At 65.2% G+C, this 19,406-nt stretch overlaps 14 non-coding genes across 14 annotated transcripts; all 14 read left to right on the forward strand.

The window, feature by feature from the left end:
- Window positions 1–176: 176 nt before the first annotated feature.
- On the forward strand, window positions 177–257 carry LOC142872104 (small nucleolar RNA SNORD115). Its single transcript, XR_012920345.1, has one exon. It is a non-coding gene; the product is annotated as a small nucleolar RNA SNORD115 (small nucleolar RNA).
- A 1,313-nt stretch (window positions 258–1,570) lies between these two features.
- On the forward strand, window positions 1,571–1,651 carry LOC142872105 (small nucleolar RNA SNORD115). Its single transcript, XR_012920346.1, has one exon. It is a non-coding gene; the product is annotated as a small nucleolar RNA SNORD115 (small nucleolar RNA).
- A 1,316-nt stretch (window positions 1,652–2,967) lies between these two features.
- LOC142872106 (small nucleolar RNA SNORD115) lies at window positions 2,968–3,048 on the forward strand. The gene has a single exon (XR_012920347.1). It is a non-coding gene; the product is annotated as a small nucleolar RNA SNORD115 (small nucleolar RNA).
- A 1,313-nt stretch (window positions 3,049–4,361) lies between these two features.
- Window positions 4,362–4,442, forward strand: LOC142872107 (small nucleolar RNA SNORD115). The gene has a single exon (XR_012920348.1). It is a non-coding gene; the product is annotated as a small nucleolar RNA SNORD115 (small nucleolar RNA).
- A 1,316-nt stretch (window positions 4,443–5,758) lies between these two features.
- LOC142872108 (small nucleolar RNA SNORD115) lies at window positions 5,759–5,839 on the forward strand. The gene has a single exon (XR_012920349.1). It is a non-coding gene; the product is annotated as a small nucleolar RNA SNORD115 (small nucleolar RNA).
- A 1,313-nt stretch (window positions 5,840–7,152) lies between these two features.
- Window positions 7,153–7,233, forward strand: LOC142872109 (small nucleolar RNA SNORD115). Its single transcript, XR_012920350.1, has one exon. It is a non-coding gene; the product is annotated as a small nucleolar RNA SNORD115 (small nucleolar RNA).
- A 1,316-nt stretch (window positions 7,234–8,549) lies between these two features.
- On the forward strand, window positions 8,550–8,630 carry LOC142872110 (small nucleolar RNA SNORD115). Its single transcript, XR_012920351.1, has one exon. It is a non-coding gene; the product is annotated as a small nucleolar RNA SNORD115 (small nucleolar RNA).
- Window positions 8,631–9,943: 1,313 nt separating this feature from the next.
- LOC142872111 (small nucleolar RNA SNORD115) lies at window positions 9,944–10,024 on the forward strand. The gene has a single exon (XR_012920352.1). It is a non-coding gene; the product is annotated as a small nucleolar RNA SNORD115 (small nucleolar RNA).
- A 1,316-nt stretch (window positions 10,025–11,340) lies between these two features.
- LOC142872112 (small nucleolar RNA SNORD115) lies at window positions 11,341–11,421 on the forward strand. The gene has a single exon (XR_012920353.1). It is a non-coding gene; the product is annotated as a small nucleolar RNA SNORD115 (small nucleolar RNA).
- A 1,313-nt stretch (window positions 11,422–12,734) lies between these two features.
- On the forward strand, window positions 12,735–12,815 carry LOC142872113 (small nucleolar RNA SNORD115). Its single transcript, XR_012920354.1, has one exon. It is a non-coding gene; the product is annotated as a small nucleolar RNA SNORD115 (small nucleolar RNA).
- A 1,316-nt stretch (window positions 12,816–14,131) lies between these two features.
- LOC142872114 (small nucleolar RNA SNORD115) lies at window positions 14,132–14,212 on the forward strand. The gene has a single exon (XR_012920355.1). It is a non-coding gene; the product is annotated as a small nucleolar RNA SNORD115 (small nucleolar RNA).
- A 1,313-nt stretch (window positions 14,213–15,525) lies between these two features.
- On the forward strand, window positions 15,526–15,606 carry LOC142872115 (small nucleolar RNA SNORD115). Its single transcript, XR_012920356.1, has one exon. It is a non-coding gene; the product is annotated as a small nucleolar RNA SNORD115 (small nucleolar RNA).
- A 1,316-nt stretch (window positions 15,607–16,922) lies between these two features.
- Window positions 16,923–17,003, forward strand: LOC142872116 (small nucleolar RNA SNORD115). Its single transcript, XR_012920357.1, has one exon. It is a non-coding gene; the product is annotated as a small nucleolar RNA SNORD115 (small nucleolar RNA).
- A 1,313-nt stretch (window positions 17,004–18,316) lies between these two features.
- Window positions 18,317–18,397, forward strand: LOC142872117 (small nucleolar RNA SNORD115). The gene has a single exon (XR_012920358.1). It is a non-coding gene; the product is annotated as a small nucleolar RNA SNORD115 (small nucleolar RNA).
- Window positions 18,398–19,406: the final 1,009 nt, after the last annotated feature.

Raw genomic sequence — 19,406 nt, forward strand, 5'->3', positions numbered from 1 at the left:
GAGAGAGAGTTCCCTCAGAACCGGCGTGGAAGGCGCAGTGGTGCTGAAAGCGGAGCAGAGCTCGCCCTGTGCCAAAACTCCTGTCCTTCGTGGCTCCCTCGTCTCCCGGATGGACCTTGTGGTGAGCTTCTCCCGGTCCAAGGGCATGTGGGCATGGGGACGGGCCGCCCGGGGCTGGGTCGATGATGAGAACCTCATATGGTCTGAAGAGAGGTGATGACTTAAAAATCATGCTCAATAGGATTACGCTGAGGCCCAGCCTAGGGGAGCGTTTTGGAAGAGGACGTTGGCCTGCAGCTCTCCCGTGCGGGGCCATCGGTCTCTTCAGCCTGAGACTGCAGGCCCTGGAGGCCATGCCGGGGGACCCGAGCCATTGCATGCCCTGCGCAGTGAGCACCCCAAGCGCCTTGGGTGCGCTGGGTGTGAGGTGGACCCTTCTGCAGCCTCAGGGCATGTTTGCGGCCCAGTGGCTGCGTGCTGAGCTCGTATGGCCCCCGTCGTGTCTTTCAGGGAGCCGTGCTGCCCAGGTTGGCCCCAAGGCAGTCTCAGGATCCCAGGTGAGTGGACCTACTGGGGCTGGAGCCAGGACCTGAGAAGCAATGGGTTGTCCAAGGCTCCGCCTTAGTCCAAGGGCGCTTCCCTCTGGCAGGCGCATGGCGAAGTGGACCCTTCGCTCCTCCCTACTTGAGGGGGACGATCCTTGAGGACGTCGTCCTCAGAGGGTACCCCTTTTGTTTCCGAGCCCAGAGTTCGCTTGCAGTTAGGGAGGGACAGGGGCTCCCAGAAAGGAGTGGCCGCGAGGACGGCTGCCACGACAGGCCCGCGTGGTCCCGGGCTCCCTATCGGGGCTGTGGCAGGGAGCTGAGCCTCCAGCCCAAGCAAAGAGGAGGTGGACAGGCCCGGCCTCGGGTGCACAGCCCTTGACTTCTCATGGCCATGAGAAGCTCATGGTGGGCGCATGGAGGCCTGGGCTTCTGAGGTCCCTGTAAAGGATTGGGGGGTGGGCCTGGCGGGCATGGGGCTGCACGCGGCTTCCTGACCCGGGCCCTGGGTCACGAGTGAGTGGGGTTCAGGTCCAGTTGACCGGGTACGGTGGCCGTACCCGGGTCCTTGGGTGCATCCTGGCAGGAAGGAGAAGTGGGAGGCCCTTGACCTGCTGTAGGGCGGGAAGCGCGTCGCCTGGCCCAAGCCCAGCGGGCGGTGCGCCTCGCGTGTTCTGGACCCCAATGCGATGGGAGGGGCAAGCGACCCCCAGACTCCGCAAGCATTCCCCGGTCGGGATGCCCCCTCAGGTCCCTGTGGGCAATGCATGGGTAAGCCGGCCACCGATTCCCGAGAGGAATGCGACTCCTCGGGGACCGACTGTCGTCCACATTCCAAGGCAGCTAGCGTCGCCGGAGAGAGTTCCCTCAGAACGAGCGCGATCGGCGCAGTGGTGGTCCAAGCGGAGCGCAGCTTGCCCTGTGCCGCAACTCGTGTGCTCCGTGGCCCCCTGTTCTCCGAGATGGCCCTGTGGTGAGCTGCTCCGGGTCCTAGGGCGTGTGTGCATGGGGAGGGGCCGCCCTGGGCAGGGTCGATGATGAGAACCTCATATGGTCTGAAGAGAGGTGATGACTTAAAAATCATGCTCAATAGGATTACGCTGAGGCCCAGCCTAGGGGAGCGTTTTGGAAGGGGACGTTGGCCTGCAGCTCTCCCGTGCGGGGCCATCGGTCTCTTCAGCCGGAGACTGGAGGCCCTGCAGGCCATCCCGGGGGACCCGAGCCGGTGCATGCCCTGCGCAGTGAGCACCCCAAGCTCCTTGTGTGCGCTGGGCGTCAGGGGGACCATTGTCCAGCGGCAGGGCATGTTTGCAGCACCCTGGCCGCGTGCTGAGCTCGTGCTGCCCCCGTCGTGTCTTTCAGGGAGCCGTGCTGCCCAGGCTGGCCCCAAGGCAGTCAGGATCCCAGGTGAGTGCACGGCTGGGGTCTTGAGCCATGAGCGCCGGAGAAGCAATGAGTTGTCCGAGGCTGCGTGCGCTTTGGGCCAAGAGCGCTTCCCGGTGGCACGCGCATGGCGCAGTGGACCCGGTGCTCCTCTGTCCTTGAGGGGGACGGTCCTCGAGGACGCCGTCCTCGGAGGATCCCCATTCTGTTTCTGAGCGCAGACTTCCCTTGCAGTTAGGGAGGGACATGGGCTCCCAGAAAGGAGTGGCCGTGTGGACCCCTGCCACGACACGCCCACGTGGTCCTAGGCTCCCTATCGGGGCTGTGACTGGGCGCTGATGCTTGAGCCAAGACAAAGAGGAGGCGGACGGGCCCGGCCCGGGGTCCGCAGCCTTGGGCTTCCCCGTGTCCGTGGGGTGGGCGCATGGAGGCCTGGGCTTCTGAGGTTCCCTGCGAAGGGTTGGGGGAAGGGACTGGCAGGCATGGGGGTGCACGTGGCTTCGTGTTGCGGACCCTGGGTCGTGAGCGAGTGGGGTTCACGTCCAGTTGACAGGGCACGGTGGCCGGACCCGGGTCCTGGGGTGCATCCTGGCAGAGAGGAGAAGTGGGAGGCCCTTGACCTGCCGTAAAGCGTGACCCGCGTTGCCTGGCCCAAGCCCAGCCAGCGGTCCGCCTTGCGTGTTCTGGCCCCCAAATGCAATGGGTGGAGGAGGGGACCCCCAAACTCTGCAAGCATTCCACGGTCGGGATCCTCCCTCAGGTCCCTGGAGGAAATGCATGGTAAGCCAGCCGCCGCTTCCCCAGAGGAATGTGACTGCCTTGGGACCGACCCCGTCTTCCACATTTGCGGGCGGATACCGTCCCCGGAGAGAGAGTTCCCTCAGAACCGGCGTGGAAGGCGCAGTGGTGCTGAAAGCGGAGCAGAGCTCGCCCTGTGCCGAAACTCCTGTCCTTCGTGGCTCCCTCGTCTCCCGGATGGACCTTGTGGTGAGCTTCTCCCGGTCCAAGGGCATGTGGGCATGGGGACGGGCCGCCCGGGGCTGGGTCGATGATGAGAACCTCATATGGTCTGAAGAGAGGTGATGACTTAAAAATCATGCTCAATAGGATTACGCTGAGGCCCAGCCTAGGGGAGCGTTTTGGAAGAGGACGTTGGCCTGCAGCTCTCCCGTGCGGGGCCATCGGTCTCTTCAGCCTGAGACTGCAGGCCCTGGAGGCCATGCCGGGGGACCCGAGCCATTGCATGCCCTGCGCAGTGAGCACCCCAAGCGCCTTGGGTGCGCTGGGTGTGAGGTGGACCCTTCTGCAGCCTCAGGGCATGTTTGCGGCCCAGTGGCTGCGTGCTGAGCTCGTATGGCCCCCGTCGTGTCTTTCAGGGAGCCGTGCTGCCCAGGTTGGCCCCAAGGCAGTCTCAGGATCCCAGGTGAGTGGACCTACTGGGGCTGGAGCCAGGACCTGAGAAGCAATGGGTTGTCCAAGGCTCCGCCTTAGTCCAAGGGCGCTTCCCTCTGGCAGGCGCATGGCGAAGTGGACCCTTCGCTCCTCCCTACTTGAGGGGGACGATCCTTGAGGACGTCGTCCTCAGAGGGTACCCCTTTTGTTTCCGAGCCCAGAGTTCGCTTGCAGTTAGGGAGGGACAGGGGCTCCCAGAAAGGAGTGGCCGCGAGGACGGCTGCCACGACAGGCCCGCGTGGTCCCGGGCTCCCTATCGGGGCTGTGGCAGGGAGCTGAGCCTCCAGCCCAAGCAAAGAGGAGGTGGACAGGCCCGGCCTCGGGTGCACAGCCCTTGACTTCTCATGGCCATGAGAAGCTCATGGTGGGCGCATGGAGGCCTGGGCTTCTGAGGTCCCTGTAAAGGATTGGGGGGTGGGCCTGGCGGGCATGGGGCTGCACGCGGCTTCCTGACCCGGGCCCTGGGTCACGAGTGAGTGGGGTTCAGGTCCAGTTGACCGGGTACGGTGGCCGTACCCGGGTCCTTGGGTGCATCCTGGCAGGAAGGAGAAGTGGGAGGCCCTTGACCTGCTGTAGGGCGGGAAGCGCGTCGCCTGGCCCAAGCCCAGCGGGCGGTGCGCCTCGCGTGTTCTGGACCCCAATGCGATGGGAGGGGCAAGCGACCCCCAGACTCCGCAAGCATTCCCCGGTCGGGATGCCCCCTCAGGTCCGTGTGGGCAATGCATGGGTAAGCCGGCCACCGATTCCCGAGAGGAATGCGACTCCTCGGGGACCGACTGTCGTCCACATTCCAAGGCAGCTAGCGTCGCCGGAGAGAGTTCCCTCAGAACGAGCGCGATCGGCGCAGTGGTGGTCCAAGCGGAGCGCAGCTTGCCCTGTGCCGCAACTCGTGTGCTCCGTGGCCCCCTGTTCTCCGAGATGGCCCTGTGGTGAGCTGCTCCGGGTCCTAGGGCGTGTGTGCATGGGGAGGGGCCGCCCTGGGCAGGGTCGATGATGAGAACCTCATATGGTCTGAAGAGAGGTGATGACTTAAAAATCATGCTCAATAGGATTACGCTGAGGCCCAGCCTAGGGGAGCGTTTTGGAAGGGGACGTTGGCCTGCAGCTCTCCCGTGCGGGGCGATCGGTCTCTTCAGCCGGAGACTGGAGGCCCTGCAGGCCATCCCGGGGGACCCGAGCCGGTGCATGCCCTGCGCAGTGAGCACCCCAAGCTCCTTGTGTGCGCTGGGCGTCAGGGGGACCATTGTCCAGCGGCAGGGCATGTTTGCAGCACCCTGGCCGCGTGCTGAGCTCGTGCTGCCCCCGTCGTGTCTTTCAGGGAGCCGTGCTGCCCAGGCTGGCCCCAAGGCAGTCAGGATCCCAGGTGAGTGCACGGCTGGGGTCTTGAGCCATGAGCGCCGGAGAAGCAATGAGTTGTCCGAGGCTGCGTGCGCTTTGGGCCAAGAGCGCTTCCCGGTGGCACGCGCATGGCGCAGTGGACCCGGTGCTCCTCTGTCCTTGAGGGGGACGGTCCTCGAGGACGCCGTCCTCGGAGGATCCCCATTCTGTTTCTGAGCGCAGACTTCCCTTGCAGTTAGGGAGGGACATGGGCTCCCAGAAAGGAGTGGCCGTGTGGACCCCTGCCACGACACGCCCACGTGGTCCTAGGCTCCCTATCGGGGCTGTGACTGGGCGCTGATGCTTGAGCCAAGACAAAGAGGAGGCGGACAGGCCCGGCCCGGGGTCCGCAGCCTTGGGCTTCCCCGTGTCCGTGGGGTGGGCGCATGGAGGCCTGGGCTTCTGAGGTTCCCTGCGAAGGGTTGGGGGAAGGGACTGGCAGGCATGGGGGTGCACGTGGCTTCGTGTTGCGGACCCTGGGTCGTGAGCGAGTGGGGTTCACGTCCAGTTGACAGGGCACGGTGGCCGGACCCGGGTCCTGGGGTGCATCCTGGCAGAGAGGAGAAGTGGGAGGCCCTTGACCTGCCGTAAAGCGTGACCCGCGTTGCCTGGCCCAAGCCCAGCCAGCGGTCCGCCTTGCGTGTTCTGGCCCCCAAATGCAATGGGTGGAGGAGGGGACCCCCAAACTCTGCAAGCATTCCACGGTCGGGATCCTCCCTCAGGTCCCTGGAGGAAATGCATGGTAAGCCAGCCGCCGCTTCCCCAGAGGAATGTGACTGCCTTGGGACCGACCCCGTCTTCCACATTTGCGGGCGGATACCGTCCCCGGAGAGAGAGTTCCCTCAGAACCGGCGTGGAAGGCGCAGTGGTGCTGAAAGCGGAGCAGAGCTCGCCCTGTGCCGAAACTCCTGTCCTTCGTGGCTCCCTCGTCTCCCGGATGGACCTTGTGGTGAGCTTCTCCCGGTCCAAGGGCATGTGGGCATGGGGACGGGCCGCCCGGGGCTGGGTCGATGATGAGAACCTCATATGGTCTGAAGAGAGGTGATGACTTAAAAATCATGCTCAATAGGATTACGCTGAGGCCCAGCCTAGGGGAGCGTTTTGGAAGAGGACGTTGGCCTGCAGCTCTCCCGTACGGGGCCATCGGTCTCTTCAGCCTGAGACTGCAGGCCCTGGAGGCCATGCCGGGGGACCCGAGCCATTGCATGCCCTGCGCAGTGAGCACCCCAAGCGCCTTGGGTGCGCTGGGTGTGAGGTGGACCCTTCTGCAGCCTCAGGGCATGTTTGCGGCCCAGTGGCTGCGTGCTGAGCTCATATGGCCCCCGTCGTGTCTTTCAGGGAGCCGTGCTGCCCAGGTTGGCCCCAAGGCAGTCTCAGGATCCCAGGTGAGTGGACCTACTGGGGCTGGAGCCAGGACCTGAGAAGCAATGGGTTGTCCAAGGCTCCGCCTTAGTCCAAGGGCGCTTCCCTCTGGCAGGCGCATGGCGAAGTGGACCCTTCGCTCCTCCCTACTTGAGGGGGACGATCCTTGAGGACGTCGTCCTCAGAGGGTACCCCTTTTGTTTCCGAGCCCAGAGTTCGCTTGCAGTTAGGGAGGGACAGGGGCTCCCAGAAAGGAGTGGCCGCGAGGACGGCTGCCACGACAGGCCCGCGTGGTCCCGGGCTCCCTATCGGGGCTGTGGCAGGGAGCTGAGCCTCCAGCCCAAGCAAAGAGGAGGTGGACAGGCCCGGCCTCGGGTGCACAGCCCTTGACTTCTCATGGCCATGAGAAGCTCATGGTGGGCGCATGGAGGCCTGGGCTTCTGAGGTCCCTGTAAAGGATTGGGGGGTGGGCCTGGCGGGCATGGGGCTGCACGCGGCTTCCTGACCCGGGCCCTGGGTCACGAGTGAGTGGGGTTCAGGTCCAGTTGACCGGGTACGGTGGCCGTACCCGGGTCCTTGGGTGCATCCTGGCAGGAAGGAGAAGTGGGAGGCCCTTGACCTGCTGTAGGGCGGGAAGCGCGTCGCCTGGCCCAAGCCCAGCGGGCGGTGCGCCTCGCGTGTTCTGGACCCCAATGCGATGGGAGGGGCAAGCGACCCCCAGACTCCGCAAGCATTCCCCGGTCGGGATGCCCCCTCAGGTCCCTGTGGGCAATGCATGGGTAAGCCGGCCACCGATTCCCGAGAGGAATGCGACTCCTCGGGGACCGACTGTCGTCCACATTCCAAGGCAGCTAGCGTCGCCGGAGAGAGTTCCCTCAGAACGAGCGCGATCGGCGCAGTGGTGGTCCAAGCGGAGCGCAGCTTGCCCTGTGCCGCAACTCGTGTGCTCCGTGGCCCCCTGTTCTCCGAGATGGCCCTGTGGTGAGCTGCTCCGGGTCCTAGGGCGTGTGTGCATGGGGAGGGGCCGCCCTGGGCAGGGTCGATGATGAGAACCTCATATGGTCTGAAGAGAGGTGATGACTTAAAAATCATGCTCAATAGGATTACGCTGAGGCCCAGCCTAGGGGAGCGTTTTGGAAGGGGACGTTGGCCTGCAGCTCTCCCGTGCGGGGCCATCGGTCTCTTCAGCCGGAGACTGGAGGCCCTGCAGGCCATCCCGGGGGACCCGAGCCGGTGCATGCCCTGCGCAGTGAGCACCCCAAGCTCCTTGTGTGCGCTGGGCGTCAGGGGGACCATTGTCCAGCGGCAGGGCATGTTTGCAGCACCCTGGCCGCGTGCTGAGCTCGTGCTGCCCCCGTCGTGTCTTTCAGGGAGCCGTGCTGCCCAGGCTGGCCCCAAGGCAGTCAGGATCCCAGGTGAGTGCACGGCTGGGGTCTTGAGCCATGAGCGCCGGAGAAGCAATGAGTTGTCCGAGGCTGCGTGCGCTTTGGGCCAAGAGCGCTTCCCGGTGGCACGCGCATGGCGCAGTGGACCCGGTGCTCCTCTGTCCTTGAGGGGGACGGTCCTCGAGGACGCCGTCCTCGGAGGATCCCCATTCTGTTTCTGAGCGCAGACTTCCCTTGCAGTTAGGGAGGGACATGGGCTCCCAGAAAGGAGTGGCCGTGTGGACCCCTGCCACGACACGCCCACGTGGTCCTAGGCTCCCTATCGGGGCTGTGACTGGGCGCTGATGCTTGAGCCAAGACAAAGAGGAGGCGGACGGGCCCGGCCCGGGGTCCGCAGCCTTGGGCTTCCCCGTGTCCGTGGGGTGGGCGCATGGAGGCCTGGGCTTCTGAGGTTCCCTGCGAAGGGTTGGGGGAAGGGACTGGCAGGCATGGGGGTGCACGTGGCTTCGTGTTGCGGACCCTGGGTCGTGAGCGAGTGGGGTTCACGTCCAGTTGACAGGGCACGGTGGCCGGACCCGGGTCCTGGGGTGCATCCTGGCAGAGAGGAGAAGTGGGAGGCCCTTGACCTGCCGTAAAGCGTGACCCGCGTTGCCTGGCCCAAGCCCAGCCAGCGGTCCGCCTTGCGTGTTCTGGCCCCCAAATGCAATGGGTGGAGGAGGGGACCCCCAAACTCTGCAAGCATTCCACGGTCGGGATCCTCCCTCAGGTCCCTGGAGGAAATGCATGGTAAGCCAGCCGCCGCTTCCCCAGAGGAATGTGACTGCCTTGGGACCGACCCCGTCTTCCACATTTGCGGGCGGATACCGTCCCCGGAGAGAGAGTTCCCTCAGAACCGGCGTGGAAGGCGCAGTGGTGCTGAAAGCGGAGCAGAGCTCGCCCTGTGCCGAAACTCCTGTCCTTCGTGGCTCCCTCGTCTCCCGGATGGACCTTGTGGTGAGCTTCTCCCGGTCCAAGGGCATGTGGGCATGGGGACGGGCCGCCCGGGGCTGGGTCGATGATGAGAACCTCATATGGTCTGAAGAGAGGTGATGACTTAAAAATCATGCTCAATAGGATTACGCTGAGGCCCAGCCTAGGGGAGCGTTTTGGAAGAGGACGTTGGCCTGCAGCTCTCCCGTGCGGGGCCATCGGTCTCTTCAGCCTGAGACTGCAGGCCCTGGAGGCCATGCCGGGGGACCCGAGCCATTGCATGCCCTGCGCAGTGAGCACCCCAAGCGCCTTGGGTGCGCTGGGTGTGAGGTGGACCCTTCTGCAGCCTCAGGGCATGTTTGCGGCCCAGTGGCTGCGTGCTGAGCTCGTATGGCCCCCGTCGTGTCTTTCAGGGAGCCGTGCTGCCCAGGTTGGCCCCAAGGCAGTCTCAGGATCCCAGGTGAGTGGACCTACTGGGGCTGGAGCCAGGACCTGAGAAGCAATGGGTTGTCCAAGGCTCCGCCTTAGTCCAAGGGCGCTTCCCTCTGGCAGGCGCATGGCGAAGTGGACCCTTCGCTCCTCCCTACTTGAGGGGGACGATCCTTGAGGACGTCGTCCTCAGAGGGTACCCCTTTTGTTTCCGAGCCCAGAGTTCGCTTGCAGTTAGGGAGGGACAGGGGCTCCCAGAAAGGAGTGGCCGCGAGGACGGCTGCCACGACAGGCCCGCGTGGTCCCGGGCTCCCTATCGGGGCTGTGGCAGGGAGCTGAGCCTCCAGCCCAAGCAAAGAGGAGGTGGACAGGCCCGGCCTCGGGTGCACAGCCCTTGACTTCTCATGGCCATGAGAAGCTCATGGTGGGCGCATGGAGGCCTGGGCTTCTGAGGTCCCTGTAAAGGATTGGGGGGTGGGCCTGGCGGGCATGGGGCTGCACACGGCTTCCTGACCCGGGCCCTGGGTCACGAGTGAGTGGGGTTCAGGTCCAGTTGACCGGGTACGGTGGCCGTACCCGGGTCCTTGGGTGCATCCTGGCAGGAAGGAGAAGTGGGAGGCCCTTGACCTGCTGTAGGGCGGGAAGCGCGTCGCCTGGCCCAAGCCCAGCGGGCGGTGCGCCTCGCGTGTTCTGGACCCCAATGCGATGGGAGGGGCAAGCGACCCCCAGACTCCGCAAGCATTCCCCGGTCGGGATGCCCCCTCAGGTCCCTGTGGGCAATGCATGGGTAAGCCGGCCACCGATTCCCGAGAGGAATGCGACTCCTCGGGGACCGACTGTCGTCCACATTCCAAGGCAGGTAGCGTCGCCGGAGAGAGTTCCCTCAGAACGAGCGCGATCGGCGCAGTGGTGGTCCAAGCGGAGCGCAGCTTGCCCTGTGCCGCAACTCGTGTGCTCCGTGGCCCCCTGTTCTCCGAGATGGCCCTGTGGTGAGCTGCTCCGGGTCCTAGGGCGTGTGTGCATGGGGAGGGGCCGCCCTGGGCAGGGTCGATGATGAGAACCTCATATGGTCTGAAGAGAGGTGATGACTTAAAAATCATGCTCAATAGGATTACGCTGAGGCCCAGCCTAGGGGAGCGTTTTGGAAGGGGACGTTGGCCTGCAGCTCTCCCGTGCGGGGCCATCGGTCTCTTCAGCCGGAGACTGGAGGCCCTGCAGGCCATCCCGGGGGACCCGAGCCGGTGCATGCCCTGCGCAGTGAGCACCCCAAGCTCCTTGTGTGCGCTGGGCGTCAGGGGGACCATTGTCCAGCGGCAGGGCATGTTTGCAGCACCCTGGCCGCGTGCTGAGCTCGTGCTGCCCCCGTCGTGTCTTTCAGGGAGCCGTGCTGCCCAGGCTGGCCCCAAGGCAGTCAGGATCCCAGGTGAGTGCACGGCTGGGGTCTTGAGCCATGAGCGCCGGAGAAGCAATGAGTTGTCCGAGGCTGCATGCGCTTTGGGCCAAGAGCGCTTCCCGGTGGCACGCGCATGGCGCAGTGGACCCGGTGCTCCTCTGTCCTTGAGGGGGACGGTCCTCGAGGACGCCGTCCTCGGAGGATCCCCATTCTGTTTCTGAGCGCAGACTTCCCTTGCAGTTAGGGAGGGACATGGGCTCCCAGAAAGGAGTGGCCGTGTGGACCCCTGCCACGACACGCCCACGTGGTCCTAGGCTCCCTATCGGGGCTGTGACTGGGCGCTGATGCTTGAGCCAAGACAAAGAGGAGGCGGACGGGCCCGGCCCGGGGTCCGCAGCCTTGGGCTTCCCCGTGTCCGTGGGGTGGGCGCATGGAGGCCTGGGCTTCTGAGGTTCCCTGCGAAGGGTTGGGGGAAGGGACTGGCAGGCATGGGGGTGCACGTGGCTTCGTGTTGCGGACCCTGGGTCGTGAGCGAGTGGGGTTCACGTCCAGTTGACAGGGCACGGTGGCCGGACCCGGGTCCTGGGGTGCATCCTGGCAGAGAGGAGAAGTGGGAGGCCCTTGACCTGCCGTAAAGCGTGACCCGCGTTGCCTGGCCCAAGCCCAGCCAGCGGTCCGCCTTGCGTGTTCTGGCCCCCAAATGCAATGGGTGGAGGAGGGGACCCCCAAACTCTGCAAGCATTCCACGGTCGGGATCCTCCCTCAGGTCCCTGGAGGAAATGCATGGTAAGCCAGCCGCCGCTTCCCCAGAGGAATGTGACTGCCTTGGGACCGACCCCGTCTTCCACATTTGCGGGCGGATACCGTCCCCGGAGAGAGAGTTCCCTCAGAACCGGCGTGGAAGGCGCAGTGGTGCTGAAAGCGGAGCAGAGCTCGCCCTGTGCCGAAACTCCTGTCCTTCGTGGCTCCCTCGTCTCCCGGATGGACCTTGTGGTGAGCTTCTCCCGGTCCAAGGGCATGTGGGCATGGGGACGGGCCGCCCGGGGCTGGGTCGATGATGAGAACCTCATATGGTCTGAAGAGAGGTGATGACTTAAAAATCATGCTCAATAGGATTACGCTGAGGCCCAGCCTAGGGGAGCGTTTTGGAAGAGGACGTTGGCCTGCAGCTCTCCCGTGCGGGGCCATCGGTCTCTTCAGCCTGAGACTGCAGGCCCTGGAGGCCATGCCGGGGGACCCGAGCCATTGCATGCCCTGCGCAGTGAGCACCCCAAGCGCCTTGGGTGCGCTGGGTGTGAGGTGGACCCTTCTGCAGCCTCAGGGCATGTTTGCGGCCCAGTGGCTGCGTGCTGAGCTCGTATGGCCCCCGTCGTGTCTTTCAGGGAGCCGTGCTGCCCAGGTTGGCCCCAAGGCAGTCTCAGGATCCCAGGTGAGTGGACCTACTGGGGCTGGAGCCAGGACCTGAGAAGCAATGGGTTGTCCAAGGCTCCGCCTTAGTCCAAGGGCGCTTCCCTCTGGCAGGCGCATGGCGAAGTGGACCCTTCGCTCCTCCCTACTTGAGGGGGACGATCCTTGAGGACGTCGTCCTCAGAGGGTACCCCTTTTGTTTCCGAGCCCAGAGTTCGCTTGCAGTTAGGGAGGGACAGGGGCTCCCAGAAAGGAGTGGCCGCGAGGACGGCTGCCACGACAGGCCCGCGTGGTCCCGGGCTCCCTATCGGGGCTGTGGCAGGGAGCTGAGCCTCCAGCCCAAGCAAAGAGGAGGTGGACAGGCCCGGCCTCGGGTGCACAGCCCTTGACTTCTCATGGCCATGAGAAGCTCATGGTGGGCGCATGGAGGCCTGGGCTTCTGAGGTCCCTGTAAAGGATTGGGGGGTGGGCCTGGCGGGCATGGGGCTGCACGCGGCTTCCTGACCCGGGCCCTGGGTCACGAGTGAGTGGGGTTCAGGTCCAGTTGACCGGGTACGGTGGCCGTACCCGGGTCCTTGGGTGCATCCTGGCAGGAAGGAGAAGTGGGAGGCCCTTGACCTGCTGTAGGGCGGGAAGCGCGTCGCCTGGCCCAAGCCCAGCGGGCGGTGCGCCTCGCGTGTTCTGGACCCCAATGCGATGGGAGGGGCAAGCGACCCCCAGACTCCGCAAGCATTCCCCGGTCGGGATGCCCCCTCAGGTCCCTGTGGGCAATGCATGGGTAAGCCGGCCACCGATTCCCGAGAGGAATGCGACTCCTCGGGGACCGACTGTCGTCCACATTCCAAGGCAGCTAGCGTCGCCGGAGAGAGTTCCCTCAGAACGAGCGCGATCGGCGCAGTGGTGGTCCAAGCGGAGCGCAGCTTGCCCTGTGCCGCAACTCGTGTGCTCCGTGGCCCCCTGTTCTCCGAGATGGCCCTGTGGTGAGCTGCTCCGGGTCCTAGGGCGTGTGTGCATGGGGAGGGGCCGCCCTGGGCAGGGTCGATGATGAGAACCTCATATGGTCTGAAGAGAGGTGATGACTTAAAAATCATGCTCAATAGGATTACGCTGAGGCCCAGCCTAGGGGAGCGTTTTGGAAGGGGACGTTGGCCTGCAGCTCTCCCGTGCGGGGCCATCGGTCTCTTCAGCCGGAGACTGGAGGCCCTGCAGGCCATCCCGGGGGACCCGAGCCGGTGCATGCCCTGCGCAGTGAGCACCCCAAGCTCCTTGTGTGCGCTGGGCGTCAGGGGGACCATTGTCCAGCGGCAGGGCATGTTTGCAGCACCCTGGCCGCGTGCTGAGCTCGTGCTGCCCCCGTCGTGTCTTTCAGGGAGCCGTGCTGCCCAGGCTGGCCCCAAGGCAGTCAGGATCCCAGGTGAGTGCACGGCTGGGGTCTTGAGCCATGAGCGCCGGAGAAGCAATGAGTTGTCCGAGGCTGCGTGCGCTTTGGGCCAAGAGCGCTTCCCGGTGGCACGCGCATGGCGCAGTGGACCCGGTGCTCCTCTGTCCTTGAGGGGGACGGTCCTCGAGGACGCCGTCCTCGGAGGATCCCCATTCTGTTTCTGAGCGCAGACTTCCCTTGCAGTTAGGGAGGGACATGGGCTCCCAGAAAGGAGTGGCCGTGTGGACCCCTGCCACGACACGCCCACGTGGTCCTAGGCTCCCTATCGGGGCTGTGACTGGGCGCTGATGCTTGAGCCAAGACAAAGAGGAGGCGGACGGGCCCGGCCCGGGGTCCGCAGCCTTGGGCTTCCCCGTGTCCGTGGGGTGGGCGCATGGAGGCCTGGGCTTCTGAGGTTCCCTGCGAAGGGTTGGGGGAAGGGACTGGCAGGCATGGGGGTGCACGTGGCTTCGTGTTGCGGACCCTGGGTCGTGAGCGAGTGGGGTTCACGTCCAGTTGACAGGGCACGGTGGCCGGACCCGGGTCCTGGGGTGCATCCTGGCAGAGAGGAGAAGTGGGAGGCCCTTGACCTGCCGTAAAGCGTGACCCGCGTTGCCTGGCCCAAGCCCAGCCAGCGGTCCGCCTTGCGTGTTCTGGCCCCCAAATGCAATGGGTGGAGGAGGGGACCCCCAAACTCTGCAAGCATTCCACGGTCGGGATCCTCCCTCAGGTCCCTGGAGGAAATGCATGGTAAGCCAGCCGCCGCTTCCCCAGAGGAATGTGACTGCCTTGGGACCGACCCCGTCTTCCACATTTGCGGGCGGATACCGTCCCCGGAGAGAGAGTTCCCTCAGAACCGGCGTGGAAGGCGCAGTGGTGCTGAAAGCGGAGCAGAGCTCGCCCTGTGCCGAAACTCCTGTCCTTCGTGGCTCCCTCGTCTCCCGGATGGACCTTGTGGTGAGCTTCTCCCGGTCCAAGGGCATGTGGGCATGGGGACGGGCCGCCCGGGGCTGGGTCGATGATGAGAACCTCATATGGTCTGAAGAGAGGTGATGACTTAAAAATCATGCTCAATAGGATTACGCTGAGGCCCAGCCTAGGGGAGCGTTTTGGAAGAGGACGTTGGCCTGCAGCTCTCCCGTGCGGGGCCATCGGTCTCTTCAGCCTGAGACTGCAGGCCCTGGAGGCCATGCCGGGGGACCCGAGCCATTGCATGCCCTGCGCAGTGAGCACCCCAAGCGCCTTGGGTGCGCTGGGTGTGAGGTGGACCCTTCTGCAGCCTCAGGGCATGTTTGCGGCCCAGTGGCTGCGTGCTGAGCTCGTATGGCCCCCGTCGTGTCTTTCAGGGAGCCGTGCTGCCCAGGTTGGCCCCAAGGCAGTCTCAGGATCCCAGGTGAGTGGACCTACTGGGGCTGGAGCCAGGACCTGAGAAGCAATGGGTTGTCCAAGGCTCCGCCTTAGTCCAAGGGCGCTTCCCTCTGGCAGGCGCATGGCGAAGTGGACCCTTCGCTCCTCCCTACTTGAGGGGGACGATCCTTGAGGACGTCGTCCTCAGAGGGTACCCCTTTTGTTTCCGAGCCCAGAGTTCGCTTGCAGTTAGGGAGGGACAGGGGCTCCCAGAAAGGAGTGGCCGCGAGGACGGCTGCCACGACAGGCCCGCGTGGTCCCGGGCTCCCTATCGGGGCTGTGGCAGGGAGCTGAGCCTCCAGCCCAAGCAAAGAGGAGGTGGACAGGCCCGGCCTCGGGTGCACAGCCCTTGACTTCTCATGGCCATGAGAAGCTCATGGTGGGCGCATGGAGGCCTGGGCTTCTGAGGTCCCTGTAAAGGATTGGGGGGTGGGCCTGGCGGGCATGGGGCTGCACGCGGCTTCCTGACCCGGGCCCTGGGTCACGAGTGAGTGGGGTTCAGGTCCAGTTGACCGGGTACGGTGGCCGTACCCGGGTCCTTGGGTGCATCCTGGCAGGAAGGAGAAGTGGGAGGCCCTTGACCTGCTGTAGGGCGGGAAGCGCGTCGCCTGGCCCAAGCCCAGCGGGCGGTGCGCCTCGCGTGTTCTGGACCCCAATGCGATGGGAGGGGCAAGCGACCCCCAGACTCCGCAAGCATTCCCCGGTCGGGATGCCCCCTCAGGTCCCTGTGGGCAATGCATGGGTAAGCCGGCCACCGATTCCCGAGAGGAATGCGACTCCTCGGGGACCGACTGTCGTCCACATTCCAAGGCAGCTAGCGTCGCCGGAGAGAGTTCCCTCAGAACGAGCGCGATCGGCGCAGTGGTGGTCCAAGCGGAGCGCAGCTTGCCCTGTGCCGCAACTCGTGTGCTCCGTGGCCCCCTGTTCTCCGAGATGGCCCTGTGGTGAGCTGCTCCGGGTCCTAGGGCGTGTGTGCATGGGGAGGGGCCGCCCTGGGCAGGGTCGATGATGAGAACCTCATATGGTCTGAAGAGAGGTGATGACTTAAAAATCATGCTCAATAGGATTACGCTGAGGCCCAGCCTAGGGGAGCGTTTTGGAAGGGGACGTTGGCCTGCAGCTCTCCCGTGCGGGGCCATCGGTCTCTTCAGCCGGAGACTGGAGGCCCTGCAGGCCATCCCGGGGGACCCGAGCCGGTGCATGCCCTGCGCAGTGAGCACCCCAAGCTCCTTGTGTGCGCTGGGCGTCAGGGGGACCATTGTCCAGCGGCAGGGCATGTTTGCAGCACCCTGGCCGCGTGCTGAGCTCGTGCTGCCCCCGTCGTGTCTTTCAGGGAGCCGTGCTGCCCAGGCTGGCCCCAAGGCAGTCAGGATCCCAGGTGAGTGCACGGCTGGGGTCTTGAGCCATGAGCGCCGGAGAAGCAATGAGTTGTCCGAGGCTGCGTGCGCTTTGGGCCAAGAGCGCTTCCCGGTGGCACGCGCATGGCGCAGTGGACCCGGTGCTCCTCTGTCCTTGAGGGGGACGGTCCTCGAGGACGCCGTCCTCGGAGGATCCCCATTCTGTTTCTGAGCGCAGACTTCCCTTGCAGTTAGGGAGGGACATGGGCTCCCAGAAAGGAGTGGCCGTGTGGACCCCTGCCACGACACGCCCACGTGGTCCTAGGCTCCCTATCGGGGCTGTGACTGGGCGCTGATGCTTGAGCCAAGACAAAGAGGAGGCGGACGGGCCCGGCCCGGGGTCCGCAGCCTTGGGCTTCCCCGTGTCCGTGGGGTGGGCGCATGGAGGCCTGGGCTTCTGAGGTTCCCTGCGAAGGGTTGGGGGAAGGGACTGGCAGGCATGGGGGTGCACGTGGCTTCGTGTTGCGGATCCTGGGTCGTGAGCGAGTGGGGTTCACGTCCAGTTGACAGGGCACGGTGGCCGGACCCGGGTCCTGGGGTGCATCCTGGCAGAGAGGAGAAGTGGGAGGCCCTTGACCTGCCGTAAAGCGTGACCCGCGTTGCCTGGCCCAAGCCCAGCCAGCGGTCCGCCTTGCGTGTTCTGGCCCCCAAATGCAATGGGTGGAGGAGGGGACCCCCAAACTCTGCAAGCATTCCACGGTCGGGATCCTCCCTCAGGTCCCTGGAGGAAATGCATGGTAAGCCAGCCGCCGCTTCCCCAGAGGAATGTGACTGCCTTGGGACCGACCCCGTCTTCCACATTTGCGGGCGGATACCGTCCCCGGAGAGAGAGTTCCCTCAGAACCGGCGTGGAAGGCGCAGTGGTGCTGAAAGCGGAGCAGAGCTCGCCCTGTGCCGAAACTCCTGTCCTTCGTGGCTCCCTCGTCTCCCGGATGGACCTTGTGGTGAGCTTCTCCCGGTCCAAGGGCATGTGGGCATGGGGACGGGCCGCCCGGGGCTGGGTCGATGATGAGAACCTCATATGGTCTGAAGAGAGGTGATGACTTAAAAATCATGCTCAATAGGATTACGCTGAGGCCCAGCCTAGGGGAGCGTTTTGGAAGAGGACGTTGGCCTGCAGCTCTCCCGTGCGGGGCCATCGGTCTCTTCAGCCTGAGACTGCAGGCCCTGGAGGCCATGCCGGGGGACCCGAGCCATTGCATGCCCTGCGCAGTGAGCACCCCAAGCGCCTTGGGTGCGCTGGGTGTGAGGTGGACCCTTCTGCAGCCTCAGGGCATGTTTGCGGCCCAGTGGCTGCGTGCTGAGCTCGTATGGCCCCCGTCGTGTCTTTCAGGGAGCCGTGCTGCCCAGGTTGGCCCCAAGGCAGTCTCAGGATCCCAGGTGAGTGGACCTACTGGGGCTGGAGCCAGGACCTGAGAAGCAATGGGTTGTCCAAGGCTCCGCCTTAGTCCAAGGGCGCTTCCCTCTGGCAGGCGCATGGCGAAGTGGACCCTTCGCTCCTCCCTACTTGAGGGGGACGATCCTTGAGGACGTCGTCCTCAGAGGGTACCCCTTTTGTTTCCGAGCCCAGAGTTCGCTTGCAGTTAGGGAGGGACAGGGGCTCCCAGAAAGGAGTGGCCGCGAGGACGGCTGCCACGACAGGCCCGCGTGGTCCCGGGCTCCCTATCGGGGCTGTGGCAGGGAGCTGAGCCTCCAGCCCAAGCAAAGAGGAGGTGGACAGGCCCGGCCTCGGGTGCACAGCCCTTGACTTCTCATGGCCATGAGAAGCTCATGGTGGGCGCATGGAGGCCTGGGCTTCTGAGGTCCCTGTAAAGGATTGGGGGGTGGGCCTGGCGGGCATGGGGCTGCACGCGGCTTCCTGACCCGGGCCCTGGGTCACGAGTGAGTGGGGTTCAGGTCCAGTTGACCGGGTACGGTGGCCGTACCCGGGTCCTTGGGTGCATCCTGGCAGGAAGGAGAAGTGGGAGGCCCTTGACCTGCTGTAGGGCGGGAAGCGCGTCGCCTGGCCCAAGCCCAGCGGGCGGTGCACCTCGCGTGTTCTGGACCCCAATGCGATGGGAGGGGCAAGCGACCCCCAGACTCCGCAAGCATTCCCCGGTCGGGATGCCCCCTCAGGTCCCTGTGGGCAATGCATGGGTAAGCCGGCCACCGATTCCCGAGAGGAATGCGACTCCTCGGGGACCGACTGTCGTCCACATTCCAAGGCAGCTAGCGTCCCCGGAGAGAGTTCCCTCAGAACGAGCGCGATCGGCGCAGTGGTGGTCCAAGCGGAGCGCAGCTTGCCCTGTGCCGCAACTCGTGTGCTCCGTGGCCCCCTGTTCTCCGAGATGGCCCTGTGGTGAGCTGCTCCGGGTCCTAGGGCGTGTGTGCATGGGGAGGGGCCGCCCTGGGCAGGGTCGATGATGAGAACCTCATATGGTCTGAAGAGAGGTGATGACTTAAAAATCATGCTCAATAGGATTACGCTGAGGCCCAGCCTAGGGGAGCGTTTTGGAAGGGGACGTTGGCCTGCAGCTCTCCCGTGCGGGGCCATCGGTCTCTTCAGCCGGAGACTGGAGGCCCTGCAGGCCATCCCGGGGGACCCGAGCCGGTGCATGCCCTGCGCAGTGAGCACCCCAAGCTCCTTGTGTGCGCTGGGCGTCAGGGGGACCATTGTCCAGCGGCAGGGCATGTTTGCAGCACCCTGGCCGCGTGCTGAGCTCGTGCTGCCCCCGTCGTGTCTTTCAGGGAGCCGTGCTGCCCAGGCTGGCCCCAAGGCAGTCAGGATCCCAGGTGAGTGCACGGCTGGGGTCTTGAGCCATGAGCGCCGGAGAAGCAATGAGTTGTCCGAGGCTGCGTGCGCTTTGGGCCAAGAGCGCTTCCCGGTGGCACGCGCATGGCGCAGTGGACCCGGTGCTCCTCTGTCCTTGAGGGGGACGGTCCTCGAGGACGCCGTCCTCGGAGGATCCCCATTCTGTTTCTGAGCGCAGACTTCCCTTGCAGTTAGGGAGGGACATGGGCTCCCAGAAAGGAGTGGCCGTGTGGACCCCTGCCACGACACGCCCACGTGGTCCTAGGCTCCCTATCGGGGCTGTGACTGGGCGCTGATGCTTGAGCCAAGACAAAGAGGAGGCGGACGGGCCCGGCCCGGGGTCCGCAGCCTTGGGCTTCCCCGTGTCCGTGGGGTGGGCGCATGGAGGCCTGGGCTTCTGAGGTTCCCTGCGAAGGGTTGGGGGAAGGGACTGGCAGGCATGGGGGTGCACGTGGCTTCGTGTTGCGGACCCTGGGTCGTGAGCGAGTGGGGTTCACGTCCAGTTGACAGGGCACGGTGGCCGGACCCGGGTCCTGGGGTGCATCCTGGCAGAGAGGAGAAGTGGGAGGCCCTTGACCTGCCGTAAAGCGTGACCCGCGTTGCCTGGCCCAAGCCCAGCCAGCGGTCCGCCTTGCGTGTTCTGGCCCCCAAATGCAATGGGTGGAGGAGGGGACCCCCAAACTCTGCAAGCA

The sequence above is a fragment of the Microcebus murinus genome, chromosome 7 (assembly GCF_040939455.1).
Source record: "Microcebus murinus isolate Inina chromosome 7, M.murinus_Inina_mat1.0, whole genome shotgun sequence".
Classification (NCBI taxonomy): domain Eukaryota; kingdom Metazoa; phylum Chordata; class Mammalia; order Primates; family Cheirogaleidae; genus Microcebus; species Microcebus murinus.